The sequence below is a fragment of the Echinops telfairi genome, unplaced genomic scaffold (genome assembly GCF_000313985.2).
Source record: "Echinops telfairi isolate 266 unplaced genomic scaffold, ASM31398v2 ScPeMD7_70;HRSCAF=299, whole genome shotgun sequence".
NCBI lineage: Eukaryota > Metazoa > Chordata > Mammalia > Afrosoricida > Tenrecidae > Echinops > Echinops telfairi.
Window position 1 is genome coordinate 40,419,861 of NW_022103968.1, and position 18,070 is coordinate 40,437,930.

General features: G+C 45.9%; 1 non-coding gene across 1 annotated transcript; it reads right to left on the bottom strand.

The window, feature by feature from the left end:
• Window positions 1-17,644: 17,644 nt before the first annotated feature.
• Window positions 17,645-17,751, bottom strand: LOC115869990. The gene has a single exon (XR_004046464.1). It is a non-coding gene; the product is annotated as a U6 spliceosomal RNA (small nuclear RNA).
• Window positions 17,752-18,070: the final 319 nt, after the last annotated feature.

The window sequence follows — 18,070 nt, forward strand, 5'->3', positions numbered from 1 at the left end:
CACCCCAAAGATGACCACACACCCTAATCCCCACAATCTGCAAATATGTTACTTTACAGGCAAAAGGGGTTTTGCAGATGCTGTTAAGGCAAAGGACCTTGAGATGGGAAAACTACCCTGATGGGCCCAAGGTCCCATGAGGGCATGAGCCCTCAAAAGTGCAACACCTTTCCCAGGCAGGGCCAGGGAGAGAGACTAGTGCCAGAAGACGGACTATAGATGGGTCACATTGTCTTTGAGAGAGAGGAAGGTGGTCCCTAACTAAGGCACACAGACAGCCTCCCGAATGGTCAGGGGGCACGTGGTGGACAAAAGAAGGAGATAGATTCTCCACTGGAACTACCAGAAAGCACAGAGGCAGAAGGTACTCCGAAACGGTATTTCCCACCTTGCCTACCTCTCCGCTTACTCGTTGTGTGGTTGATGGCCCGCAGAAGCAGCTAAACCAGGAGGCTGTCTGAGCCTCCTCGGCCTCATCTGAAGTGGCTCAGTACTTGCTATGGATGGTGCCGACGCTGAGTTAGTCCAAAGCTCGTTTGTTAGTCAGTAGGCAGTCCCCGGGCCAGGCAGTAGAAGATGCCAGTGCTTCTGATAAAATTCGCTAATGCAATATTTACTTTTCCGAGTTAGGTCCCTTCTCTGCTCAGTAGCTTCCAGAGACTGCCATCTCCCTCAGAAAACACCTCAAAGACTCGCCCCGCTCTCGGGCCCTTGCATCCTCTCTGGCTGTATCTCCTTCACTTACTCGCTTGCTCACCGTGTTCACTTCCGCTCCCTGTGCCAAACCTGGGCCGCGCCAGGAAGCTGCCAGGCTCCTGGTACTTGCTATTTTCCCTTCCCAAAATGTTCTTCTCTTGTATCCTCAAGGCCTGCTCCCTCAACGTCCTCCAATCTTCACTCAGCTATTCCCCTAGCCACCCTAGTTAAAATGGTAACACCCCCCCACCTCATCCCATTCCTCATTATCCCCTTCCATTACGTCGGGTGCTCCATCGTAACTTCACCTTTTAACGTCTTATACAGGTTATTTTGTATATGTAATATACAATATTATATATAATATATAATTATATATAAAATATATAATAATTCATATTATTATATATCTTATACAGGGGGTTGGCTTGCACTGGAATGTAAGCTCCATGAGGGCTCCTGGCATCTAAGAGGGACGTGGTAAAGATTTGTCAGCAGACTAAATCACTGTGTGCACAATTCTGTCAACAACACATGCATTTCAGCATTGTCTCCCGCTGAAGAGTTCCAGATACAGATGGAAACTAACGTCCAAAGAACCGACATCCACCTGTCATGGAAGAAGGAAGCTGCCGCTCAGATCCAGGGTGGCCCAGCCTGGCTGAACCCGCCCGCTCCAAGGAAGGTGGGAATCCCGCCAAGGTTTCCAAGACCCAGGGTCCTTCCCTCTGCAGACAGAGAGCACCCGCAAAGAGCTACTGCCTTCCTGTCCTTCCGGGGTTCGGCTCGCCTCCAGAAACCATAAGAACAGTTTGTCTCGGTGTTGTAGTACTTCTGCTTCCAGGCCCAGGGAAGAGCAGGAAGTGCAGGGGCGTGTGAAAATTGAGAGAGAAGAGTTAAACCGACTACACACACGTAAGAGCTCAAAGACTTCCTCTGTCTGTCACAGCACATGGGTTTCAATGTGCCTTCAGTGTGAGCCTAGGGGGCCCATTCTCAGGCAAAAGACCAAAGAGGAAGATGCTAGTACTCATTCAACAGGTTTGCTTACTCAGGGACAACTGTCTTCCAGGTCTGCTTCGAAGCAGTGGGGGATGTCAGAAGGATACATTTGGTTCAGGATTGGACACCCAAGATCCCTACTGAGCTGGTTGAGTTTTCCAAGGGAATCACCAAGGGATGTCTTAGGTAATTGTTAATGTATGGTTTAAAGTAAGTTTTATAATCTGGCTCCAACTTTGACTATGCCACACTTGTTAGTTAGCTGGAAACTTCCTAAAGGAAGGACGCATTGATTTTCCTTACTAATATATTGCCCATCTCAGAAACCCTACGTAGCAGTTCTGCTTTGTCTTGTAGGCTCACTCTGAGTCCGAATCAACTCGACAGCCGTGGGTTTGGTTTTAATATCCCCAGCACTTAGAACAGTGCCCAATAAGCTGAATGAATACTTTTCTTACATGTATTAAAAAGTTAAACTCTCAGAGCCTCCATTTTTTCCTTTTGCAAATGGAAGGACCATAGCCTACTCCATACGATGGTCATAAAGAACACATGAACTTAAGTATGCTGGCGCTAGCACACTGCCTGGCACGTGGCACACAGTCACTATTAATGTGCATTGTCATTTTGAGGGCAATGGAGGTGGTTTAGTCAGCTACAGGTAAGTGGTGGCACGTCCTTATCACTCGTGATTTGTATAGCCCGAACACCAGGCAAAGCCTGGTCTGGTTGAGCTGGATCTCTGGGTGATCCACTGCTCTTGGGAAAGCCCTGTTCTGCCTGCGCCAGAAACTCTGGAAAGGGGAAGGCTGGCTTTTACATTCCAGCTCCTGAGGTGACTGGCAGCAGAACTGAAACCGCATGATGAAGCACAGTCCATCTGTTCAGGGTTGGGGTGGGGGGGTGCTGAGCTGCTGTCTGCTCGCAGGGGCTGGAGGATGAAGAGTACCTGGCTGCATGCATGGTGGAGAGCAAAGGGAGATAAACTGAGCCATTTTCCCATGGTTTGGTTCTCAAAATTTAGGAGAGGCTCGCTGTCCTTCTTCCAGATGATGGGGCCTCATGTCCAGCCCACCTCAGTTTCTCGGTTTCCCTGCATATCCGCTAGCCCATTTCCCCAGGACCCTACAAGGGTCCACCTACCAATGTGCAGGTTAATGAAGCCTTTTTGTAAAGGAAAAAGCAACAAGTTTTGCCATTGAGTCAGCCCTAATTCATGATGACCCCAAATCATGGTACCCTCACACAGGTTCATGACCTCGGCTGCCAACTGAAAGATGGGATGTTCAAGGCCACCCAGAGGCACCTAGAAGAAAGGCCTAATGATTTCATTTCAAAACCAAAGTCAGCCATGGAAAACCCTATGGAGTGAAGTTCTACTTTGCTATGCATGAGGCCACCCAACGGTAAGTGGTAAGACCTTTCCACAAGGTAAAAACCGCCAACAAACCAGGTATCCCACAGCCCAGTGGAGAGTCAGCCATGCCTCTCTTGGTTAAGAGATCTGGATCTCCCAGTGTGGAGGGGAGCCTAGCTCTTTGGAATGCTGTGGTTATCTTAGTATGTGGTTATCTTAGTATGTCCTATGATGGGAATAATACAAATGATCTAGATGTCTTTGAGAGATAAAGGCAAAGATCCTCAAGCTGTTTGTAAAACATTCTGCAAGAATAGGATATGAGCAGCCTCGTTGACACTAATCATTTCAGAAGTGCTGCTGATACACGTGGGTTTGCCGTCAGCAATCGCAGTGGAAACAGAGAATGTCTTCTCAGAGAAACAGCAAATGCAGTGACTCAAATGATTTCAAGCAATTGCCACGGTTACTGGATTTACTCATTTGCGTTACCTTTCTTATTTTAGACACTTAACTTTAACTTAACTGCTTTAATAAGCAGCAGCAATTCCATTTGTAAAGGGTTCGCCTGATGTTTTTCCCTCCATTTCTCTAAATAACCAACATATTCCTCACTGTCCTTCCAAAGGTGCCATTAGGATGAGGGAGGAGAGCCACTTCACCAACAGCTCAGAGCACTGTCCAATTGAAACGTTTCCCACAAGGCCAGCAGCGTTCTGCCTTCATTCATCCTGTCAATGAGGGTGGACCATGTATGTCTTAGTCAATACGGAAATAAAAGAGGGCAGGAGAAATAGGTGCCAGTCCCTGAGGTTCTCACAGACCTGTGATAGGTTCTCACACACCTGGATAGAAGCCAATCAATGCAATACCATATGATCAAGGCAATAATGCAAACATAAACAAAGTCACGAGGAAGGAAAATCACTCTGGCGAGGAGAGTCAGGGCAGGCTTCCTGAAAGGTAACATCCAAGTTGTGTCTTAAAGGATGATCAGGCATCCCTGAGTTGTGTGAAGCCCCTCGTTTACTAACCCAAAGGTGAGGGGTTCGAATCTCCACCCAGATGTCTAGAGAAGCAAGGTCTGGTGGACCTGCAAGATCAGCCGCTGAAAAACCCCCGAGAGCAGTTCTAGTCTGGAGTGCATGAGGTCACCCTGAGTCAGAGTCGACTTGACGACAACTGGCAGGAATCCATCATTCCGAGAAAGGATAAAGCTGGTGCACAGGGACACAGTCCCAGCCTCACTGGGCGGGTTGCTTTATTACAGCATCCTGCCCAAGCCACTGATGAGGACCCAGCGTTATGTTCAAAGATACAGAAGAGCCCACATCTTCTGGAGGGCTTTGTAAGCTACTTCCAGAGCTAGAGCTATTTTCTCTCAGATGTCCCCAAGTAAGACGTTTCTAGTCAGCTACGTCTAAGGTCATCAGTGTTGCTGCAATTTGACCAAACGAAAGGAGGGTGTAAAAACAGCCTTGCCGCCAGCAAGGTGACTTCACTCCTCCTCCCCCACCCCCACTTTAGGATTGAAATTGAGAAACCCAGAGATGACCACAGCCCTAGACCACTGTGTCCAAAAATGGGAAATGTCACTCAACAGGTCCTCCCTCACGTTTGACCGGAATCATTTGTCTATAGATTTAGGAACTGAGTGACTTGACCATTCTGCACGTAAGCCCCATGCATCGGTCCAGACGAGACCAGTGAGCAACAATTCAATTTCGAGTTCACTGAACCCTCTGGTTTGGGAAGGAAATTGCTGGTAATCAATTGCAGCAAGCACACAGGCTCGGGGCCAGGAAGAGAAAAATCACTTTAATAGGCAAAGCAGATGTTGCTAAACTCATTGCAAAAGTGAGATGGGCATGGAGCCAGACCTTCCATGAGAGATGCTGATCTGGTCTCCTGAATGAGGAAAACAGAGACACTTCAAAAGAAAGTGCAACGAGATGGTCATGTCTCCATACCGCCATAGTACTGAAAACTGTTCGCATCTTACAAGGCCTTTTCTTCTAACGACAACAGCGGAATCCAGCAAACTAAAGCACATAGAACACAGACTGACGCATGATACTTGGCTCTTGCATCAGGTCGTTTGTTCTGTCACCATATGAGCATGTATGAAGTTCTTGATCTCTCTCCACTCGCAGTGTCCTCAGATGAGAAATGGGGATACTCTGGGCTGCCCTGTGAGAGCAGGATCAAGGATGTGTGACAATCGGGATGCAGGGAGAATCGGCTAATGACGGACAGCTGGAGATTTGAGGGTGCTTGTAAGTGTGTGGCTTTCTGGCTCAAGACTCAAGAGCGTTAGCACTGGCTCTTGGTGGTGGGTTCCTGCACAGATAACACGTGTCCTTGCACATTTACAGGAGTAAAGTATCCATCGTGCATCCGAAAGTTCAAAGAACGCAAAGACAGTCACCCTGCTCACTAAGAGTGCGTCCACGAAGTAACTTCTGGGGTGAGAATATTACCTCCTCCAACAACTACCCTGATCTAGACTTCACCTCACCTGCCTACCGAACACCCCCAGGCTAATATCAGCTGCCTTATGTCCTTGTGTAGTAGGACAGGCTTTACACTAAATCCATTCATTTACTATTTGACATGTCACTTGCTTAATTCTTTGGCATGTAATTCTCTGCTCTTTACCTGAATCATGTAAATCTCCCCCAAATATATACTTTACCTTCCTGCTGTTCAGATCCTGATGGTAAGCTCATGGCAAAACTCCAGAGCTGAAGGAAAACAGATCACAGGGCTTTGCTACTTGACTAGCTATGGGAAGCTGAACCAAGTTGCTTACCCTTTCAAAGCCTTCATCCCCTTCTCTGTATATCAGAGCTAATGCCAGTGCCTGCCTCCTAGGACTTGTGTGAGGATTATGTGGGATCAGTCGTATAACGTGCTTAGTACCACTGTGCTAGTTAACCAGTAACAGCCATTCTTCCAGAAGCTTCATCACCCAGATGCAGCAGCTCATGCCTAAGCATCTGGAATGTCAAATTGCACTGACGCTCCTGGAGATTTCCAAACCTCCGACCACTTCCAGAGACAGCCACTCCTCAGAAAACTCTCCTTCTGGAGCTGCCACCCATGTTTGCAAGTTGCCCTAACTTTAGGATGTCCCTGATAAGGAAGCAAAGCTGTGAGCGACTGTGGCGGTGAGTTTCTGGGGGCCGGTGCGAGGAGGATGTTTACCAAAGCACAAAGGCCAGGTCCTGAGCAGAGAACATTTTGGCCCAGAGAGATCCTGGCGAAGGCATTTTTTGCCAAGCGCAGACTCCATTCTCAGGTCCTGAAGTCAGCAGAACAAACTAAACAAACCTTCCCGGGTTCACATTTGTTTACTTTTGGCAAAATGCAACTTCCTGCTTGAAAGGAAAGGGGCAGTAAAACTTGCTATAGCCTTCTTGGACATAAAGTCTCTCCTTGAAACAATTGATTTGCTAAGCCTGAATGAATCAAACGTACACAATGGGGAGTCTCCTTTCCCTTCGAAACGCTCACGTTTTAATAGGGAAAGTGCTCAACCAAACCCAAACAAATATGTTTGCAACTGTTGGCCCATGAGGACCATTGAGGCCACTACTTCTCCTGAGAGCACGAAAACAGCCTCAGGAGAGAGCCAAGTCACATATGCTGTGTCAGAGAAGCCACTCTGACACACTGGGGGGTTGAGATTTTGGTTACACCGAAAGTCAAAAAGTTAAAGTTCCCACAGCCACTCAAACCACATTCCCCAACACAAATACAGAACAACTGGGTCTTTCATTACATGACTGTGTTCCCCAGCCACACCCTTCAGCACCCAGTCAACCTCTTGGATAGCCATATGCCCAGCAACCAGGCCCGGAAACTGGCTTACCCTCTCCTTCAACACACAGAGAGAGAGAGAGAGACACTCCTACCCTTCTACATTGATCCTAGACAAATAATTAGATAAAAAGCATATATTGAGTGAAGAGTCAGATGGGGAAGGAAGTTTCTGTAATTATTTGGGGGGGACCAGCTAGCAGAGTTTTCATAAAATGTAGAACTTAGCTTTGAGTGTATTTATTTTAAGCCAAGTAGTCTCTTAAAATATTCAACCATTAGGTCATAAAATATTAAATTTGCAAAGAACTTCAGGCATGATCAGGTCCACCCCTCTCCACCCATCCATGTGCACACATTTTTGGACAGAAATAATATCGATGAGAAGCGCCCTGGTGGTACCGTGGTTTAAGTACTCAACTGCTAACCAAAAGGTCAGTGATTCAAACCTAGCAGCCACTCCATGGCAGAAAGAATGTAGCTTGGAGAACCGTATGGAGGCGGTTCTGTTCGGGCACTGTGAGTTGGGAACTACCACACAGTAATGAAATTTGGGGTTTTTTGGAAAATAGAAAAATTCTTCCAACTCACTGCCATCAAGTTGATTCTGACCCACAGCCACCCTCTTGCACAGGGTAGAACTGTCCCCTGTGGGTTTCCAGAACTGGAACTATTTGCGGAAGTAGAATGCCTCATCTTTCCCCAGAAAGATTTTGAACTGCTGGCCTTGTAGTTAGCAGGGCGATGCATAACCCATGAAGCCACCTGGCCTCCCTTGGAATATAGAGGAGGAGGTAACAGTTTACAGAGCAGTTGACTACCTAGATTATAAACTTTGTGCTTCTTAGACCCAGAACTATTTTGTTTTTCCTTGAATTCTCTAATACAGTCCCATGAACACCGTTGGAATGCCAAGAACACATTGGAGGAACAAGTTAAAGAGAAGCCCGATGTTGCAGAGTTAATAACAACACCTGGGACTCCTGACACTCAGTCCCGAGTGCTCCCCACAGTCTTACCTCTTGGGTCTCCATGAGAGTGTAAGTTCCTTAGCGACCAAAGAACTCACCTGTAATTCTTTTCAACCACCATATCCTAGGCATTAAACATTACATGCATTCAAAAAATTTTTAGGAACATGTAAAAGAAATCATGAACAAGTGGGTCAATGAAAGCAACTATATAAGTGAGATAATTAGATCTTTCTTCTTTCTTGAGGGAGTTTAATATCACCCTGCTTAAAAGAGGGCATTTTTTTCTATTCTGAGAATTCTGAGTTTAAAGAAAAGCGGGTTGTGCATATTTCATTTGTGCTTTTGTACCTTCCTTTTGGCATCTAAACTGGACAATCATGAAACAAGAGGTGCCATTATGACAGGTGACAGCTTCTCGCCATCAGTTCTCTTTCAAAGGTGAGTCCATCGCTGGCATAAACCTTTGATGAAAGTGGGGTTATCTTGGCCCATGGCTCTTACCTCTGGCTCCAACTTACCTTCCTTTATGTCTACAGTCTCTCTACCAAGTGAACACTCCCCAGTTTGGACCCTTAGCGGGATCCTTCATGACCTCATGTTATCTGAAATACCCTTCACTGCCACAATAATCACCACAGCCACACCCACCATCACCACTACTGCCACCATCCTTGTCACTCCCATCACCCATCACTACCCCGCCACCACCATAACCATCTCCTAAGACCAAAATCACCACTACCACCACCAACCTCTCACCATTACAGACACCTCACTATCACTCCCTTTAAACTTGGGGGGGGGGGTGCAGGAGCAACCCCTGCTTCCTCTTTTCAGATCCAGCTCGAATGGAACATCCTACATCCAGATTGGGGGCTTCAGCCTTCTCTGAATTCCAGCCAGCACTTATTCTTAACTACGAAATTGCATCTAGCTCTTTGCATTATTTTTGTGCCTACCCTTTCTAGCAGCTCATAGCGTCTATTGGACCCCACATTCCTGACTGAAAGGAAATCTCTAGGGGGCATCTGACCACAAATCTCAAAGCAATGAGGTTTAAGAAGGAAATGTGTGTGAATCAGTGGCACGGAGAACACGGTGGGATGCTTCTCCCCAAACTACAGCCAGGAAACGTCAAGACCTACCCATGTTGCCCCTGAGCAAACTGTAGTCTGACTGCTTTTAGAGTCTTTCTGACTCTCTCGCCTTCACCCAGCTCACTCTTAGACGAACTCAAAGAGTGCTTGTTCAATACCGTGATCACAAGAACATTGGCCAGATAACCAATTAGCCAGGTCACGCTCACACTAGATTAAAAGGCTCCTAGAGGAAACGAGGCTTATGCTGAGGTCTGAAATCTGGGTAAGGAGAGAGGAAAGGAGCACTTCATGATGAGGAAACAGGTCTGTGGGGGTTGACAGACACCAACCTGCTCCCACCCACCCTTTGCACTTTCAGTTCCCTCTGCTTGGAATGCTCTGTTCCCAGATCTGACAAGGATGACTTCTTGTCATTCTGGCCTCGGTTCAGACGTCTCATCCACAGCAAAGCCCTTGACAACTGCTCAATCTAAAAGCAGCCAGGCCTTCTCTCACATGGTGCTGCTCAAACAGAAACGCATAGGAATAACAGGGATCTTGTTAAAGGGCAGTGAGGTAGCTTATTATGCCAACGTGGCCGATAAACACAGGTGGGGTTAATTGAAGGGCGGAGGGATAAATGGCTCAGTGAGCCTCGCCTTTCTAGTTCTCGGGTCTCTTGCTTTCTGATGGTTGGACCAGGGTGCAGCTGCCATAGCCAGTTCCCTGCTTCAGCTGGCAAGGCTCACTTCCTGCAAGACATCCCTGAGAAGAAGCCACATGGACCTACCCCGATGCAGCCCTGGGTGCTGGAGCAGCCGTGTGGAGACCCCTGCCAGCGCTGAGATGCTTATGTGTCACTGATTCAGCTTTCCTCCTGAAGTTGGCATCATAGTGTGTGTTTTGTGAGATGGAGGAGGACTTTGTGGATTGGTGTTGTACATATGAGTTAATGGATTAATGTTGGACTTGTGCGCTTGGCCAGCACTGGGTTGGGACGTTTTCTTGATGTGCACTTAACCTTTACATAAAACTCTCTCTTATACATAGGAGTTTCTGTGGATTTGTTTCTCTAAAGTACCCAGACAAACACAGGCAGATTCTGATTCCATTGGTCTGAAGTGTTTCACATGAGATAGGACCCGGATATCGGTGATGATAGGACCCTGTCACTCAAAGAAACATCTGGAATGAAATGAGAAAAATAATTAGAAATCTGACTTTGAGTCCCTTAGTTGTTGTTGTTGTGAGGTGTCACCGAATCAGTTCTCATCCACAGTGACCCTAGGTACAATAGCATGAAACATTACCCAACCCCCCATCATCCTCAGGACTGCTATTGAGTCCATGGCTGCAGACACTGGGTCAGTCCATCTCTGAGAGTCTTCCTAATTTTCACTGACCCTCTACTTTACCAGGCATGACGTCCTTGTCCAGGGACGGGTCCCTCCTGATAACATGTTCAAAGTACATGGGACAGAGTGTCACCATCCTTGCAGTATGGCTGTCCTTCCCAGACAGATTTGCTTGTTCTGGGAATTCATTGGGACTCTCTGTAGTCTTCATCCACTCTGTAATTCCAAAGACACGCCCATGTTTCTTCTGTCATCTCTAAGGAAAAGGAAAGGTCAATGGCATATCAACCAAAAGCCAATTGCCACAGATGCCTCCGTGCTCCGTCCTTTCTACACTCCTCTAACACCAACTCTACTTCTTTGGGTGGGTTTAATAATTCATTACAATGGCCACAAATGCAAAACTTGCCGACAATACTCGCAATGATGAGGGTTTATGAAAGAAGTTAGAGGAGTCTTGGTGGCATAGTGGTTACACAGCGTGCTGTTAGCCACAAGGTCAGTAGTTTGAAATCAACAACTACTCCTCAGAAGACAGGCTTTCTACTCCTGTAAACGGTTACAGTCTCAAAAACCCACTGGCAGTTCTACGCTGTCCTGCAGGGTCACTATGTGTCAGAATCAACTCCATGACAGTGCGTGAGTATTAGAGAAGTCAGGGGTTACCAGAAGTCAGAATCAAAGAACATTAAGGATCTAGTCTTTTGTCCATAGCAGTGCCTCTTCTCAGCTAGTAGGCATCTCTCTCTCTCTGGTCCTCAGCCTCTCAGTCACTGGTCTCTTGGCCTCTGCCTCCATGGGCCAGGAAGTTCCCTATTGTTTTAGGCAGGGTTCTCCAGAGAAACAAAACCAAGATACTTATGATTAGATAGATAGATGGGTAGGTAGGTAGATGATGACAGATAGATAGATAGATAGATAGATAGATAGATAGATAGATGAGAGAGAGAGAGAGAGAGAGGTATATAGAGGGAAGGAATATAACAGCTAATTAGTCCATATAGCAGGACAGAGGGCTCAGTTCAACTCTCTTTTGTGCCAACAGTTAATAATATACTGAAGGTCCTTCCAGTCACACAGGCTGCTGGTCTAAGGTCACAGAAGCAGGTATCGGAGTCTGCCCTCAGGCAGGACACGTAGGGTGGGGTGGCAGCAGCAGCAAGAGGAGAAGTTGGGGCGCAGCAGAAGCCAATAGCCAGGGAACTTAGTGAAGCAGTCCATTGGGATTCTCAAACAGCGCGGCGAAGTGAGTCTCGATGGACCCACAGGCGACCGCACACGGCAAGGTAACACGATGCACAGGTTGGCTCGGCCCGAAACAGCACAGCACGCAGTGAGGCAAAGGACTCCTTAGGTAGCAGAGCACTGGTCCAATCACCAGGGAGAAAGAGACGGCCTGGTGGCAGAGCAAAGTATTGACCTCGGTCACCCTCCAATCAAGCTGCAACCTGATTAAACTCTGCCACCTGTTCCGGTGTAGCCCTCGTTGGCACGAGAAACCTAACTATCACACCTACCAGCCTGCGTCACTGCCTCAGAGTTTACCTCCTCCATCTTTCTAGCTTTCGCACCTTCCTTCAAATAGCTCATGGTCTCGGCACCAGTCCTCTGATCTCTGTGCCACAGCTGCCTCTGCCACTCAGGCAGGGACCTCCCAGAGCACCACTGGGGGGGTTTCTTTCTTGGGAGTCTCTGCCTCTGCTTCTGAGATGGCTCTCTGATACTCAGAGGAATGGCAAAAGGGACCAGTTCCCAAGATAGAGTCCTCTACAGCTTTTTTGCATGGCTCCACCCCATCATTTGGTGTGAGTTATACAGAAATGGGTAGAAGAACCATAAGCAATTAACTTCTCATCACCACTTTTATTCATTGACAAACATTTACATGCATAGGAGGTGATTGGCAAGTCTGTGGCTTGGGTTGGGCACACCTCAAGTTGACATCCTTGTTCTTCAACCTTTTAAGGAAGTCTTGTGTAGCAGATTTTCCCAGTGCAACTCTGACACGCACCTTTCCTGATTCTAAACCACACCATATTTCTTCCTTCTGTTTGAATGACAGACTCCTGGTTCATGGTTCATATACAGGTTCAGCATGAGCACAACGAAGTGTTCTGGAATTCTCATTCTTCTCAATGCTATCCATAATTTCTTATGAACCACACCGTCCCCTGCCTTGGCACAGTCAGTATGAGTAACTCTTTTCCCAGTGAGTCAGTTCTGAATCACAGTAACACTAAAGGACCGGACAGATCTGCCTCTGGGGAGTCTGAGGCTGTGAGTCTTTCTGGGAGAAGATAGTCTCATCGTTCTCCCTCAGAGGGACTGGTGGTTTCAAACTGCTGACCTGATGAACTTAGCAGCCCAGTACTGGCCCACTACACCACCAGGGCTCCATGGGGAAGTCTAGCTCTAGCATGTTCCACCTCCTGATTTTCTTCGTAAGTTCTTGTCACTAAATAAAATTACCTTGTTCATTAATTTTTCCTGTTCTTGTTCTCACAGACACACAGCCCATCCTCACTAGAACATATGCGCTATGAAAGCAGGATTTGTATTTGTTTTTGTTGCGGCACAACTGTATCCCCTGCTCTTAGCATATAGCAATTGTATATCAAATGTAAATGAATGAATGAGTGACCAGGAGTTTCGCTTTCTAGCCCAGGGCCACGCTTCTGTCCCCCCCACAACCCAGACCTCGATGATTGCCCATCAGTAATTCATGGTGAAGGCCACAGAAGGAAAGCTCTAGGATCCAGCCGTGCCTTGACTATACATTAATATGGAACCAGAATTTCACAGTTCCTCCCTCGGTCTTTCACCTCAGCAGGCATCCTGGGCTCATCGCAACCCTGGGAACACTCTGTGCTTTCCTGCACACTTTCCCACAAAAGCCCTCCATGTTTCTGTCTGTGATCTTTCTCCACCAGAACCTGGACTCACCTGAACCCTGGTTCAATGGAATTCTGTTAGAGTCAGCACATGTTTTTCTTAATCTTTGTGGCTTTTTATAGGACTTATGGCCTGTGCCCTTAGAATCTTTCTTTAAAGGCTTCCCTTCAGCCAGTGTATTTCATTCCGTTGTTCAATGAATCCTTTCATCCTGGGCTTTCTTACACTTTCCAAATGTCCAGTTTCTCAAACCAGCGTTCTCTTTCAAAGCATCTTCCTTTTCTTCCCTGACCCCAGTGGGCACAGACAGTCACTGGCAAGAACTTCGTGAAGCATCACTTCAGGGTAAAGTACTGTGCCTGGTGTGGAGAATTTTAAGCATAAGACATGATACCAGACCCTAAAGGGCAAAGTCTCATCACAGAAGGAGAGGGGGCTACACACCAGAAGGTGAACAGCATCGCCAAGCAGAGTGCGTAAACTGCCAGAAGGGGGCCACTGACCCTAAATACACTGTGGAAAAGAGGGATCGGTCCAAAAGGATGCAGGCACTATTTGACATCACGCTTCCCTCCTGGTTCTCCCTCTTTTCCTATCTCTTTTACAGCCCCTCTAAATGTTGATGTGCTCTGGTCTAGCCATGGGCCCTTTTCCCTTGGATATCTACTTTGCTTGTCTGGAAAAGACCAGCCATTTGCATGACTTTAAATGCCCTCTCTCTGCAGACAACTGCCAGCTTTCTATCTCTAATTCAGCCTCTTTTTTGAAGGAAAGGGTCGTAGAACCAACTACATGGTTAACATCAGCACTTGGATATCTTGCAGATAACTAAAGTCTAACATATCCAAAACTGAAGTCTTGAATTTTTGGATCCCATCTCTTTATCTGTCTCTCACTGTCTTACATACATACAGGCATGCAGAGATAAAATACATATGTATACACACACCACCCCCATTTAAAAACTGCTTCTCATGCAGTGTTTTAATTAAATAGTTGATCTGAGAAGAGGGGGAAGACTCGGGATCATCACAGTTTCTCCCTCTTGGGACTTCCCCCTGTGTTAGGCCGGGTTGACTAGAGAAACAAATCCAGGGACATTCATATATGTATAAGAGAAAGCTTTTTATTAAAGAGTAATTTTACATTGAGAAAATATCCTAGGTCAGTCCAGATCAACTCCATAAGTTCGATATTAGCCCCTAAATCCAATACTAGTCCATAAATCCCTCTTCAGACTCAAGCAGTCACATAACGTAAACTACACAAAGATCACAGGCCAGTGGGTGCAAAAGTCTTGTGGACCCAATGGCATTGGAAGCATCTCAGCACTGGCATAGGTCTCCACATGGGTCCTCCAGCTCTCCAAGTGTGGCTCTTCAACAGGAATGTGAAGCAGAGAGAGAGGAAATTCCCAGAATCCTCATGAGAAGACCACACCCACAGGAGGCATCATCAGGCTGTGCCCTAACTGATAGGTTAGACTCTACCCCTACACTTATTTATCAAGGTAACATGAAATTATGTAACTACCACAGACCACCCCTTGTCAACTTGACACCTTTACACAACAGTTTAGCCATATATAATTTTTAAACAAAACAATAATGAAATCATACCTGTGCCTAACAGGATAAAACTAAAATGCATACAACTCAAAATCTGCCAGCCTCATTTAAACACTATATTCTATAAGCAAACAAAACAAAAACATTCTATACTTAAGAATTGCAAAATATGACAAAATACCCATTTATAAACTATCAAGGGCTCATGAGGGAGGGGGGAGCGGGGAGGGAGGGGAAAAATGAGGACCTAATGTTGGGGGTTTAAGTGGAGAGAAAATGTTTTGAGAAATGATGTACAAATGCGCTTTACACAATTGATGTGTGTATGGATTGGGATAACAGTTGTATGAGCCCCTAATAAAATGTTAAAAAAAAAAAAAGAGTTGTATGAGCCCCCAATAAAATGATTTTTTTTCAGAGAAAAAAAAAAAAGAATTGCAATTATGTGAACACTTACACCATAATCCTATAATCCTACGAATATATCCCCCATCCATGAAAGCTTATAAACCAGCCACCTCATGCCTTTATCTTCCCTATTTTGGATATCCAATATCAAGCAAGTGCTCTCAAAAGACAAGCATGTCCTTTGATGTGAAGAATTTTCATTCCAATTGGAACCTTGTGAGTTCACATTCATTAGCAAAGTCAAATCAAGACAGGATGTCCATAAATTCAGCAGCAATCTACACAAATTCACAGGCTCAAAAATCTTATCTTCATCTAGTCAGGTTCTGGTCAACTTAGTGTGGGCTACCTCACTTAGCCTCACCAGGGTGCTCATTGGCCACCTCACCTTTCAACCAGGAGCCCAGTCATACAAATTCTCAACAACCCTAGCCCCCTTGGGCTAGGTCATGTTCCACACAACTCTTTAAACTTCAGACCAGCCAACTCCGTATCATCTTCTCCTCTAGTCCCTGTGAACCAGGTGCATGGGTGTCAGTGGCCAGATTCAACCCTTCTCTTTATTGCTGTATTTGCCCCACTTTTACTCAACAAGTGGATCCAGGTGGTCACCTAGCAAGCATTTCAGGCTGTCCACAGGCTCCCTGTAGCATTCAGTCCTAGAAAGGAGAGTTCTTTCATGGCTCCAGATTTCTTCACCAGCACAAACCACTAGTTCAAAATTCAAAAAGCCAAAGGGTTCCTTTTTTCCCCCTTCAGTCTGTCAACAGCCCTCTCAGCAAGTTTTTTCAAATGCAAATGTCCAAAGCACTCAAAGCACTGGGTGGGGCTAATCTTTTCAGAGCCTTTTTTGCCAGCATGTCCTATACCCATTTAAAGATCCAATTTAATGTCTGAAGGCAAGTAGACTTACAAACTCTATTTTTATTTCCCAATAATCATTTCTATTACACATTATATCAGTAACAATAGGCATAAGAAAACAGTATAAACCTAGTACAGTCAGATCCTAAACTCAATTCTTAAAAGTCAAATTCAATCCTTATCTAAACTATCTCATCCATAATCAATATGGGCTTATGCCTCTGGAGGCATTGCCTCAAGCCAGGGCCAGGCCTTCTGTGGGCCATCTTGTCTAGGCAGCAGGGTCTCTGCCAGATAGAGGTTTGGGGGCCATTTTTCACCCTGAACTTAAAATTTACATTTATCACATTCATTTTTGCCATTGCAAACAGGAATAACCAACAACAATAACCAAAGAAAAGAATCAAAATGTGAAATTCCCATGTCCTTTCCAGAAAACAATAGAGTAACCATTATGGCCTGATCTGACATCCAGCTAACCAAAAGAAAACTATCATGAGGCAGAGATCAAACAAGCACCCACTCTTCATCTTTATGACTTGTTTCTCCAGAAAGCCCTTCCCAAGATGGCATAATGTGTTAGACTGGGTTGACTAGAGAAACAAATCCAGAGACACTCCTATATGTGTATGAAAGAGCTATATATCAAAGAGTAATTGTATATTAAGAAAATGTCTTAGCCCAGTCCAGATCAAGTCCATAAATCCAATAATAGCCAATAAGCCGAATACCAGTCCATAAACCCCTCTTCAGACTCGTCCAGATACATGCAATGATGGAGAATGCAGGAAGACCACAGGCGAGTGGGTGCAAAGTCTTGTGGATCCAATGGTGGTGGAAGCATAGCAGCATTGGCACAGGTCCCCACGTGGGTCCTCCAGCTCTCACCTCCAGCTCTTCAACAGGAAGGTGAAGAAGAGAGAGGAAGTTCCCAGAAGCCTCATGAGAAGGCCACGTCCATAAGGAGGCATCATCAGGCTGTAACCTGACTGACAGGGTAGACTCCACCTCTGCACATATTTATCAAGTTGACACAAAATTATGTAATTATCACACCTCCTATTTAATCTGAAACAATTAGAAAAAATTGGTAGAATATAATCAAAATTCAGCATGCAGTTATGTAACCAAAAAGTTGGATTATGATTACACACACACAAAATCCAAAAACAAGCAGTCCGGGGTTATATGGCAGCTTTAGCATGTCATCAAAGGTCAGTCTCCTATATTTCTGTTTCCTTAATGGGCAATGTGGCCTCATGCTTGTTGTCCTGTGCTCTCAAGGTGACTGTCCTACCCTCTCTCACTGCCATCATTCAAATGTAACTCATAGCGACCCTAGAGGGCACCTGACCCTGTGAGTATCTTGGAGTGTATATAATATGGAGTAGAAAGCCCATCTTTCTTCTGCAGGGTGGTTTGAAGTGCTGACCTTCAATATAACAGCCCAACTTGAAACCACTAGGCCACTAGGTCTTCTACCCTAGCATCTGAAATTCAGACAAGAGGAATCAGATGAGTGGAGGCCAAAGGGCATTCAGTTATTGAATCTACTTCTGCTTCAGATGCTTTCTCAGAAGCACTGTCCAGTAATTCTGTCTCACATCTCATTAGCCAAAGCTTTACTTCATATATGGAATGCTTCACAAATTTGTGAGTCATCCTTGCACAAGGGCCATGCTAATCATCTCTCGCTCATTCCAATTTTAGTACATGTGCTGCTGAAGTGAGCGCCAGGGGTTTTTTCCTTCGGTTGTAGATAGGGTCCCTATGAGTCAGAACAGACTCAACGGCACCTACACCAACATACATCGCATGGTCATCCTTAGTTGCAAAGGAAGGAAAAATACAGATTTGTATGCGTGAGAGAGAAGAGCAGAAAGTGCAGTGCCGGACAGGTGGCTGGTCACTGGCCATCCCGAGTGGGCAAGAACTCCTTCCATAACCACCCACTCTGTCTCCAGCTGACCCTCTGGACCCTTTCCTGGAACAAGCAAGCTGACCTCAGGCATCAGCTGAGCCTGCACAAACTACTTCCCAATCAGATTCCTGA